The sequence below is a fragment of the Schistocerca cancellata genome, chromosome 8 (genome assembly GCF_023864275.1).
Source record: "Schistocerca cancellata isolate TAMUIC-IGC-003103 chromosome 8, iqSchCanc2.1, whole genome shotgun sequence".
Lineage (NCBI taxonomy): Eukaryota > Metazoa > Arthropoda > Insecta > Orthoptera > Acrididae > Schistocerca > Schistocerca cancellata.
The window spans coordinates 394,921,113-394,933,916 of record NC_064633.1 but is presented as its reverse complement, the minus strand read 5'-3'; the positions used below and the strand labels follow the sequence as shown (position 1 = coordinate 394,933,916).

Sequence of the window (12,804 nt, the reverse complement as noted above, 5' to 3'; positions counted from 1 at the left end):
TCCTATTACACCAGACGATGCAAACCACCGCGCACTGTCTTACGACTGCCGTCACATTAGGCTGAGTCGGCCAGAGTAATGATGCAGTAACGCACAAAGCGGAAGGTCTGTCTAAATATAGACCGTGGATGTCTCCAACTTACGGAAACGTGCGCGCTGAGTCAGAGCTACCAAATACCTCATTATCTGGTGTTGACAGTTCCTCAGAACGGAGAGCGGCAGGAAGTTCCTTCGCCACTCGCCACGATAGAAGAGCGCCCGGAGTGCCCCGAGCCGATAAGCGAAGGACGCGGCAAGGTGAAAAAACGCCGCGGCTTAGCGTGTCCACTGCTGGAACGCGGCGCGGAAAGATAACCGAGAAAATGTGCGGTCATGAAGTTCGCAGCTGCACACGAGATAGTTAATGACGGAATTAGGAAGACGAATCCGCGGCAACAAGCCCCAAGTCGGGTTGTGATGCGTCGTCGGAGACGGCCAGGTCCGAATCCTAGCACAACACGCAAGTTTTCACAATTGCACCCGTTGATGAATACACCAGCGCCTAATGAGTTCAAGTGCAAAGCGATAAAAACAAACTCTTTAGCTTTAAAGCTGGCTAGATGACTGATAACATATCGCATGGATAATCGACTGTGATAAAATTCCGAAAGGCGAGACTCTGAATTTCAGATCAATGTCTCTCTCGTGATTTCTTTAAAATAGTGTCAGCAAACGTACTAATGAGAAATAGGGGTGGCTCGTTTTACGGTCTCGTACGCACTCGCGGTTTAAAGACTTCTTCGCACAATGGAATCTATGCAGCAGCAGTAGGGGCGTTGTCCTGCTGACCAGCAACAAAAGAGCTACCGATCTCACTTGACAGTTTCGAAGGCTTCATTTCAGATGGCAGTTCCCTGTATGTTAACTCGCACGTGAATACTGTTTCTATTCGACAACTTATTAATGTAGGAGAAAACAATTATCTTCTTCGCGAAAATAGTGCACATAATAGGCAAAACACATCATCTTATCTATTTTAGATATATCGAATTTCAGTAGCCCAGGGCGCAAAAGTAGGAGCTTACATTCTGTATGAAAAAATCGCTGCTGAATGTTGCAGACTGGTTTTAGAAAAGCATCACAGTGAAAAATTATTATGACTGCTACCAGTAGGTGTCAAACTGTTACATAATACGAAATTCTTCCTACAGTAACCGGCTCTCAAACGCCTCATTCTGTATAGCAGAATTAACAGTGAGAATATTGCGATGATAGATGTCCAGCTTTGTTGCAACAAGAACAATGGTGCACAGGACAAGGGCAAGGCGAGCTAAAAGAGAAAACAACTGAGCGCAGCTGGGATGACAGCAGGAAGTTCAAGGCCAGAATGGGCAGAGCAGACGATTGTGGGCGGAGAAGTGGTGGGGAGGGGAAGAAACTGTCAGATAAAAGGGAACTTTCCGCGTAGCGCACCATTCACTTGAATCATAATACATGACGCAGATGATATGAATTACAAAGCAGCCCGATGACGAAGACCCTCGATCTTATTCATCACGCCACACTACGAACTATGTTAACTAACATAGTGAGGAAATAACACTGTCAAGTCACTATTTCGTGAAATTTCTGCTTTACTAGACCGCAATTTCGGGCTGCTGTTAATTTTGTAATTAACGCTTTACACGATGCACGTCGTTACAGACAATCTTTCGGTTAATGTTCATAACAAAATGTTTCCTTTTTTTTCCTTTTTTGAAAAAAATCATATTTCTGCCATCAGCTGTATGTTTATTCTCTACCGGTTTCGAGTATTGTAACTTCAGGAGAGAAATTATGTATATCAATGGATCAAAAATACATTTCCGTCAGATATTATGATCCAAACAACCGTACCCAATATATAATTCTCTTAACAGTCTCTCTCACAGTCCGTGCTGTGTATATGGAGTTTGTTAATACAGATTACTATATGACAGTTATGTACGGTCTACATTTGATTGGATCATATATGACAAAATGTATGTTTGTTCCATAGATGTACACCGTTTTTCTCCTCGGAAGATGATTATAATAATCTAAACCAGCAGACAATAACCTCACAGTTGTATAGCTGATTGCACAAATCTGTATATATGTATATATATATATATATTTTTTCAAATATCTAACAGCTATAGACCGTCTCCTACGGAAAGTTTTTTTTATTCCATAATTTTTAAAAGTTTCTCTTGCTACGCTAAATTTCAAAGGTATAAACAGTAATCACAAGTTGTTGATTTTCATGCGATCTAATGTTAGAATTCTGAGTTTTTTCAAGTAGGAACGTTTCTTCGGTATTTTCCACACATAATGAGGTAGCAAAAGACGTTCTGCTTCCGCTGTGCGTCTTCTAACAAAGACGTAGGTATCAGAAACTGGGCACAGCCACCCGAAACGGGGTCTGACCTGAGTAGGGGAAAGTAGCTTTAAGGAATAGACTGCCGCTGCTTCGTTTTGTCACTTTATAAGACACACAGCGGCGCTGTAGCGGTAGTTTTTAGGTCGTCACCTGATGAAAAGCACCGGTGATAGCGGTGGAACCGTTGGAGCATTTAAAAATCTTGCGCCCCAGCACACAACGTTTACAGACACCGGTGAAGGCCACAGCTTCAATAATACGTTGGAAAAACATGAACTCGGCACTAACCTGGTCTTTACTGGTCTAGAACGAGATGGCACGGGCGTCGTTTTTGTTCCTGTTCAACGATATCGTTAGTTACACAAATTCACTGATCGGAGGTGGGGATGTAAGAGGTCACTATACACAGCACTATTTTACTGGAAAAGAAGCTCCGAGGCGGTCGCCGCTCCATGGCCGAGGTCTGGTGAACGTCGTTTCTCTGTCCGGTCAGCGCGCACTGCATCCGAAGCAGTCGAACGAGCCAGCGGCACGGCCACGAGGCGGTCAGACGGGCGCGCGGCTCGCAGGAACGAACACGTCAGTCGCCGGCCGCGGCAACGCCAACACTGTCGGCCCGCGAGGCGAGGCAACGCTGCGCCACCAGGTGGCTCTGCCGTCGCTGACGAGGCGTAGCGCGGCGCGGCTGAATCACCGGCGACCAGACCAGAGGCAGTCTCCAGCGGTGCTGCACGGGAGCGCGTAGCACCGCCGCTGACGTCACCTGCCGCTAAGTGGATGCGGCTCCCAAGGGTCCGGAAGTCCACGCCCCAGTCTCACGACGTGGGTGCCCTATTCCGTTAGAGCGGCCCTTGGCGACGTGTCGTGCCGTAGCCCAGCGCAGCACGCAGGCTGGGGTAACCAGGGCGTGCCGGAGGCACCTGTACCCAAGGTGTCCTCAGGCGTCCAGAAGAACGAAAGGAAAATAAACCGTCAAATTAAAAAAAGAAAAAAGAAATAGAATGTGCAGTTGCGAGCAGGACTCGGGCACTGAGAGTTCACTCACTTAAGTATATAAACAGTCCATTCATTCAGCGAATCGAGATTCTCAACCGTTTTTGCCCATTATCGACACTGTTACTGGCATCTATCTGTCCCATTTTCAAGAATGTTTTAATTTTAATAACATAAATATGTCATAAAGTCATGTAGGAAGCAGACGACTGTTATTATAATCATCAGCAGTGCTCCTTTCAGACTCATTGGGTCGCAATGCCAAAAGTCAAACAACAGGCAAGGAATGACTTTATCGCTCATACGACGTGTTTTAGAATTTATCCATCATCAGATACCCAGGAGCGTTTACTGCACGTAGATATGGCGTGTGCAGGCAACTTGAAAAGCCCTGTTTACGTGCAGTAATCACTGCCGGATATCTGAGGATGGCCGGCCGGGGTGACCGAGCAGTTCTAGGCGCTACAGTCTGGAACCGCGCGACCGCTACGGTCGCAGGTTCGAATCCTGCCTCGGGCATGGATGTGTGTGCTGTTCTTAGGTTAGTTAGTAATACACTTTAAAACCGATTTCAATCATTCGTTTGCCTGAGAGTAATCTTACTTGTTTAGGTTGTGTCCATTTCTCCACAGCAATTGTCTGTGAAACGTCGGAAGGCGAGAACACCTGATACAACGCTTTGAAGACGTCAAGAACAATTTTTCTCAAAATAATCATCGAAAATAGTTGCAATTTATTGCGATTTGGACTGTATTATAAGTAAAAATGTAATATATAAGAAAATAAACTTCAAACTCAAACCGAAATCATTATGTTTGTTTGACAACTGCTTCTACTCCATTTTTTAAATGTGTATAATGCGCTTATGTGGGCGTGTTTCATTGCTGTTCAATGTATATCACTATGCGTAAAAGGCATTACTGGTACCAAACACTAGTGCAAGAGACTATCGTAAAAATTGTCAGTATGTTATCATGTTATTCGGTGTCAACGAGTATTATAAGTTTCAATTAACTCGTTCGACATTACAGCGGGAGAACGCATTTGTGATCCATTGAACAAGCTAACAATCTTCTGTGAATAACTCGACGAGATCCTGATCGATAACGCCGAAACCCACCGAAATGTCGACAAGTAACCCACCCTTTCATTTTAAGGCATTTTCCAATTCGTGCCATGAAAATGACAGGGGTTTGCATGTCGAAATACTTGAGTTTTTGACGAATTTATCCAACCGCATTCTCGCAAGTAATACAAAGGCTGGCAAAAGCTTAACCTCTCCTTGGGCAACGTGTTGAACGTTATAGCCTGAATACTTCACAGGCTACATATTCCTTTTGAGTCTTTAAAACGAAGAAATATCATTACTTTACTTCGTTTGAAAGTCTACATCGTAATACCATCTGCTATCTGATTCCATGTCCGAACCATCTGATTGTAAATTTAGGATGATACCTTCAAAGCTTTCATCTGTCTTCACTTCCCAGTGAAAGTCATTTTTGAAACTTTCCAGCGTGACGCACACCGTGTGCCCACGCCGCCTATTGCTTCATGCACAAGCAGTGGTTAACACAGTGGACTCGCATTCGAGAGGACGACGGTTCAATCCCGTCTCCGACCATCCTGATGTAGGTTTTCCGTGATTTCCCTAAATCGCTTCAGGCAAATGCCGGGATGGTTGCTCTGAAAGGGCACGGCCGATTTCCTTCCCCATCCTTCCCTCACCCGAGCTTGCGCTCCGTCTCTAATGAGCTCGTTGTCGACGGGACGTTAAACACTAATCTCCTCCTCCTTTCAGTGTCTTCTCTTGAATATCATGTAACCTGTGCGCAGATTAATTCTATCGGATTATACTGACAGTAATATGCGGGTGTGATTATATTCACTTGCAGGAAATCCAATGTGTACCTTGTGTCGCATGACTTCTATTAATTAATGCGCAGGAGTTCAGCACGAGTTTGGCTTATATTGTCCGGAATATTTTTATTTTTTAGCCAGAGCACAACATCCCCTTTCCTGGTGCTCGTACTTAGTCATTTCTCTGTAATGGCTGAATGGTAACTGGCACGGTAATTACAATGACCAACTTCGAAGCTATGTTTGGCAACAATTGTTCAGTGAATCACTCCCTGAAAGTGACAGCGTTCATTGCCGAACGCTAGTCACTACTGTTTTTCTTACACTTAAATACAAGTTTACTGTCAGTGACCAAATCAGAAGAAGAGCCAGCGTGCAGAATAAGTAGCCAAGAACATTTTCCTAAGGGAATTTTTAAACCGCCATTACCACCACTCATTTTCCAGCAGGTATTCGTGGAATGATTCTGATTCACTCATGTTTCATCAAGTTAATACCCTGCAGAACTACCTTCTCCTCTTGTATTGTGCATCTTTATATAACGGACGTGCTTCGTGCTGGTTCTATGTCACTTCTTTCAATTAAAACACTCTTCTAAATTGTTTAAAACCAATGTATGTTAAAACTCTATACATTGACGAAGCGCTACCTTTGAAAGCAATTTGGTCAGGTATAACTGTAACAAGCTTCTGTGATGTCGGGTATTCCTTCCGTATGTACATTTCAAACACGGAGCACTTAAAAACATAGTTGTCAAAACCATCTATTTGTGTTACAGGTTTCTTGCCATTTTGATGGTTTTCAGGCGACACGAAAACAAATTTTCCTGAGATTTCTACAGCTCTGACACCTTTGTTTACTATTCTCTGACAGTTCTTTTGCCGACACGTGCTTCTGCAGTTCGTTCTCGAGTCTTCAAAATGTTAAAAATAGAAGCATCGCTTTCAGATTCACATTTGAAGAAGTTATAAATGCGGGACATAAACCTGCTCGACTGCTTGCGAAGTATCTACATCTACATGATTACTCTGCAATTAACAATTAACTGCCTGACAGAGCGTTCATAGAACCACCTTCAAGCTATTAGTCTACCGTTCCCCTCTCGAACAGCTAGCAGGAAACACCAACGCTTTTAAAAAAATGGTTCAAATGGCTCTGAGCACTATGGGACTTAACATCTGTGGTCATCAGTCCCCTAGAACTTAGAACTACCTAAACCTAACTAACCTAAGGACATCACACACATCCATGCCCGAGGCAGGATTCGAACCTGCGACCGTAGCAGTCGCGCGGTTCCGGACTGAGCGCCTAGAACCGCTAGACCACCGCGGCCGGCACCAACGCTTTTATCTTTCCTTGCGAGCTCTAATTTCTCTTATTTTATTATGATGAACGTTCCTCCCTATGTAGACGGGCGACAACAAAGTACTTTCACACTCTGAGGAAAATAATTGGCGACTGAAATTTCACGAGGAAAAACGCCTTTGTTTTGATAATTGCTAGCCCAATTTGCGTATCATGTCCGTGGCAGTGTCTCCCGTACTTAGGGAAAGTACAAAACTAGCTGCCCTTCTTTGAATTTTTTCGCTCAGTTCTATCTGCTGTGGATCCCACACCTGACAGCAATACTCCAGAAGTGGACGGAAAAGCATAGCGTATGTAGTCTCTTTAGCAGACCTATTGCATTTTCTAAGTGTTCTACCAATAAATCGCAGTTCTTAATTTGCTTTCCACACAACGTTATCCATGCAATGGTTGCATTTTAAGTTATTCGTAATTGTAACCCGTAAGTATTTAACTGAATTTGCAACCTTTAAATCCTGTGTTTCATCCTGTAAACTGAATTTAACGGATTTGTTTTAGTACTTATGCGCATAACTTCAGACTTTTCATTATTTAGAGTTAATTGCCACTTTTCTCACCATACAGATATTTTGCCTAAGTCGTTTTCTAATTTATTTTAACCTCTGATGACTTTATAAAACGGTAAATCACAGCAAAACAGTCTAAGAGGGCTGCTCAGATTGTCTCCTAAATCGTTTATAAGAGCAGGAACAGAGGAGCGCCTATAACACTTCCTTGCAAACGCCAGATATCACTTTTATCACTTTTGTTTTACTTGGTGATTTTCCATGGATTACTACATACAGTGACAGGAAATCATGAAACCATTCACACAATTAAGAAGAGACTCCGTAGGTACGCAATTTAATTAAAGTTGCTTGTGAGGGGCTTCACGTTTATTGCCGTCACTCGAAATTTTCATTTGAAAATAGCACAAAAACGTTTAGAGATGCACATTCACAGCTATACTACTACAAGAAAGTAACATCGGCAGATGAGTCAATAATTCGGTCGCTCTGTGAATGAAACTGCGTTGTCGCGAAATGCAGCAACAGCCCAGCGCGTGGGTGAGAGATTGTCGCAGTCCAGTTTGTAATTCGCGGCTAGCCCCTCGGAAAGAGAATGAATCTTATTGGCTGCTAGCAGTTAATGGTAGGGGGTGCGCAGAACGGCTGAAAATACGGCCGCCTTCCAACATGACACGAGCTATAGTTTGTCTTTGACCTACACTCTTCTTTTTCGTGGGAGGGGGCGGGGGGGGGGAGGAAGCCATGAGGAGTGCACATACGTGGTATGCCAGTGTGATGGGGTGTGGGTTGCAGGAAAAGGTGAGGAGCAAGAAGTGAAATGAAACTGGGAGGGGGAGGGGAGTGGGAGAGGGTGAAGGATGAGAAAAGCTCTCTTATTTATCATGTAATTCGTGAAAGATGGGAAAGGCTCTTTTCTTTCTCGTATAATTTCTTCAATTATTTTATATAGTCTCTGGTTTCAAAAATTTATTTGGTAACCGAGCAGTTGTTTTAATTGTCTTCACTGATTCTTATGATGTTCATATATTTTTCAATATTGCTTGGTCTATGGTATTCTTGTTTTAGATGATCTGCAAATGTTATGGTTTGTACCATATTTAAACGATCTGATATGCTGTTTATATCTTGTGTCAAATGTCCTATCAGTCATTCCAATGTACATTTTTTCACAGTCTCTGCAATTGAGCTGATAGGTACCAGATTGTTGGTATCTGTCTGGTTTCGATTTCAGTTTACGGTTGTGCTTGTGTATTGAGTTGTTTGCTTTGTAAACAATGTTTATGCCTTGATTTTTTTAATATGTTACCTGTTTTATGTGTGAATCCATTGTGGTAGGATCATTTTGTTGTCCGCCTGTCTGTCCGACTATTCAAACACCTTTTTTCTCAGGGGCAGATGCATATACCAAATTGAAATTTGTTTTTAAATATTAAGTACTGCGGTTCCTTGGTGACGTAAAAAAGTGAAGCTTCTAAGTCAAAGCAATCACAAGATACGGCCATATATGTCAGATTTTATGATACTCGCAAACTCACTTATTAAAAGCTGCAGCACACTTCCAGTTGGTCTAGAATCAAATTTGACAAGAACTAAGGTTTTGCGGTGTAAGTAAAGGACAAAAATCCGAAAATTGGGAATCTGTAATTATATCACACAATTTTTTTTTTCATTTTTTATCTGACTATCTGTCTGTCCGCGTGTTATGCCCTCTTTTTCTGAGTAACAACTAGGCCTATCAAGTTAAAATTTATGTCGTATACTAAGGTCTATGGTTCCTTGGCGGTATAATAAACGTTAGTTTCAAAGGATACGGCCACTTATGTTACAAATTTTCACAGGAGCAAACATATTTATCAAAACCTATAGGGTACTTCCAGTTCACCTAGTATCATGAAATTTGGCAAGAAGCTGGATTTCACACTGCAAGAAAGGGGAAAAATCCGAAACTGTTAATTTACAATTCTTTCACACGAAAATTTTTTTTCCTCATGTGTTATCTGTCTATCCCTCCGTCTGTTGAGACACCTCGTTCCCAGGAAGGGTTAAACGTATCAAGCTGAAATATATAGTACATCACATACTAAGGTCCACAGTCCATTGGTGTTGAAAAATGTTAAGCTTCAAAGTCAATGCCATCAAAAGATACGACAATTTGTCACATATTTTGATACTTGCAGGCTCACATATGAAAAATCTATACGGTACTTCCTCATGACGTAGAATCATAAAATTTGGCAAGAGGAAAGGTTTCACAATATAAATAAGGGAAAACTCATGAAATGATGAATTTGTAACTATGCGACACGAAAAAAATGTTCTTTTGTCGTTTGTTATGCGATTTCAAACTTAAAAGTACGTCGTTCTCGAAAGTCTTGGAATCCTGGGACCGGTGTCTTGCCAGTATCAACGTCGATAACGGGCAAAAATCATTGAAATCGTCGATTCCCGGAATGGATGAACTGTTTGCATACGTAATTAAGTTTGTGCGGAATCCTAAGTGCACGAGTGCTACTGGCAACTGGCCAGGTTTTTGTATCGGCAAAAGTGAGAGTGTATGAGCAATGGTGACGACAGCACTTGTAAAGTAGGCAGTACCTCTTGCGCCACACATATACTCGTTCCTGATATCTGAAAGATTCTCTACTGAAATATTTTTGAAACTGAAAAGTTATTGGAGGTTTTTTGCACTTGTGGCCTCAGGTGTTAAAAAATGCGAAGGCCACACAAAAGCAGAATGCGTGGTCCACATAATCCACCAGACAAATATTTTCTAGCACTCTTTAATATTTTAAAATCATGAGTTAAACACTGAAATTCAAATTCTCAATCGGCGCCTCATTTTCTGTACTTGATTTCGAGTATCTTAAAGGCGCGTCAAATGTTTCTCTACGTAGTTTCATTTTACTTATAGACAAATTATTTCACAAACATATAATCCTTCTTGTTAATTTTTTTTATTTTCAAGTTTCGTTCAGGAAGCAGCTAGCTGTGGTACTGTCAGCTTCCAACGCTGAAGCACTTACTGCTGCAGGAGAAACAATGGTCACCTAAGAGCTGAGAAAATGTTGAGGCGTTACCATAGAGACGTTTACACAAACTTCCTCTTGGCGCCTTTTGTTTTCGAAATGCCCTGAATTTAGGACTTGGTTCAAAGAAAGCCACTTTGACAGTTAAATCGTACCAATGCAACTATTTATGTGCAAAATGGCTCTATTTCGAGAGATGAGCTTTTTGACACTTCGTTTACGTAGGTAGTTCCCTCTAGCCACTAATTAAGTTTTCCTTAATTACTCTGATTTTTTCACGAAATTAATTCTTTTTTGCAAAACTAGACCTCATGCTGGTCTATTGAATACCCCATTCGTCCATTTCCCCTCTTTGTTTGGTTACGAAAATTCGGACAAAAATTTACCCTCAAATTACTCTTTAATTTTTCTTAATTACTCTGATTATTTTCAAACATTTAAACCTGTTTTACAAACAAACATTTGTTTATTTCCCAATCTTCGTTTGACTCTGAAAATTCGGACAAAAACCCATTGGTAATTTATAGTGACTCATGTTTTTGTCACACTGAAACATTTGACCAAAAATCTACTTGCACTGTCTGACGGAAGGCGAAAATACGTGTCCATTGATTGCGATCACGGGTCCATTGCGTGCACATTCAGTGAACTGTAAAATTTAAAATGAAAATTTTCCCCGTTAAGTCTATTTTACTCAAGATTCTAGACCCACTAATATGTTGCTGAAGCATAGGACCATCAGCTGATCTACATCAGATCTACAGCCATACTGTGCAGACCACTGGGAAGTGGCATGGTTAACCGTTGGTGACAGGCGGACCTGACTCACATACATGCTTAACGCCGTCGGGATGAGTTAGCTAGCGTTGACATGGCGCCCTAGTAGTTTTGTGATGTCACTTCGTATTATTTCACGTTGAGGGGCCATTTCGTAATGTAGAACCAATAGGAAGCAACAATGCTCACTACGTGACAAGCAGAAAGCTTGAGGCCTGCAGAAAGCAAGACGACATGCTGCATTTGTTGTGCTCAGTGGAAGCTCATATTCGTTAGGTTTTATGTTATACCTTACATCCCATGAATATACGCTGTTCCTGAGCACCAGTACTTTGAATGTCTCGGTAACGACTCGTTATTGGTACGATCTGTTGTAATAAAACGCCAGCAAACGTCATATTGGTGGTTAATGGATTTTCGTATTTAGTTATTAAATCGTTATAATTCGCGTGTTATGAAAGCCGTTTTAAGGCAATGTCACGTTGAACATTGGTGAAAAACGTGTCGCCCTTGTTAGGAGGAGGAAGAAAGAAATTAGTGTTTAACGTCCCGTCGACAATGACGTCAAAGACGGAGCAGAAGCTCGGATAAGGGAAGGACTGGGAAATAAATCGGCCGTGCCCTTTCAAAGGAACCATCCCAGCATTTCCTTGAAGTCGTTAAGGGAAATCACGGGAAACCTAAATCAGGACGTCCGGGTGATTTGAATCGTCTTTCTCCCGAATGCAACTCCAATGTGCTAACCATTGCGCCACCTCGGTCGTTCGTTCTTGTTAGCGTTTGCTATAATTAAATTTTAATCAATAATATGTCGGCGATTAAATCCTGTAGAAAACTAAGAGATAAAATAAGAAGTCACTCATAACGAAGCTGCATTCTAGTGTAGGGAGTAGAGGCACCAAGTTATGAAACAGAGGTTAAGCTGGTGTAAGATTCGAATCCTATTGTATGTAATTCTCTCTCTCTCTCTCTCTCTCTCTCTCTTTTCCTCCACCTTCGCGTTTACAAAAAGGTTGTGGAATTTTCTTACGAAATTAGTAGAAATAATGACTACAACTGTAAGGTGTCAGGCAAATCCAACACCTTCCATGAAAACCCTGACATGATAAGCAAAGCCGGCCGCGGTGTCCGAGCGGTTCTAGGCGCTTCAGTCCGGAACCGCGCGACTGCTACGGTCGCATGTTCGAATCCTGCCTCGGGCATGGATGTGTGTGATGTCCTTAGGTTAGTTAGGTTTAAGTAGTTCTAAGTTGTAGGGGACTGATGACCTCAGATGTTAAGTCCCATAGTGCTCAGAGCCATTTGAACCATTTGATAAGCAAATCCAGTAGTATGTCACATACCTCCGAATAAATCGTGACATTAAATTAACAAAAGTAATACGAGTAACGAGTGAGCAAATGGAATAGCACAGACTAACACAAGAATGCCTAACTGCATGTCATACCTTCCCACCGTAAGACAGACGCAGTTCCGAGGGGAGAAACGAGAACAGAAGCCGAGAGCAGAACCGTGTTAAGCTGGAAGGCCCTACGATAAGGGACGGACACCCACGTCGCCAGCTAACCGCTAGGACCACACCACCTGCAAGTTTTAGCGTGAGACTTTTTCGCGTCTCTGTTACGTCAGGACCACCCCCCAGCCCATGTTAAAAGATAGAGCCCTCCAGAAGAACAGTATAGATCTTACGATAACGCTAAAAGGACCACACCAGCTGTAAGTTTTAGCGTGAGACTTTTTCGCGTCTCTGTTACGTTGCAAACTTTAAAAACATTGCCCCACCACGAAAAGTATAACGTTTCTCATTGGATGGACAGAATTTTTGTAGGCGGAGCTTAAGGTTAACATTGAGACCCTGATTGGTCAGATGAAAACACAGCCAGATAGTTTTTTAAAC

General features: G+C 42.2%; 1 protein-coding gene across 3 annotated transcripts in view; it reads right to left on the bottom strand.

Moving 5' to 3' along the window:
• Positions 1–2,979, bottom strand: part of LOC126094635 (leucine-rich repeat-containing protein 24-like) — a 377,583-nt gene extending 374,604 nt beyond the window's left edge. For all 3 annotated transcript variants that reach the window (XM_049909123.1, XM_049909124.1, XM_049909122.1), the window contains exon 1: positions 2,669–2,979. The gene's annotated coding sequence lies outside the window, so the exon portion shown is untranslated. The remainder of the gene's footprint in view (positions 1–2,668) is intronic.
• Between the last annotated feature and the right edge of the window lie 9,825 nt (positions 2,980–12,804).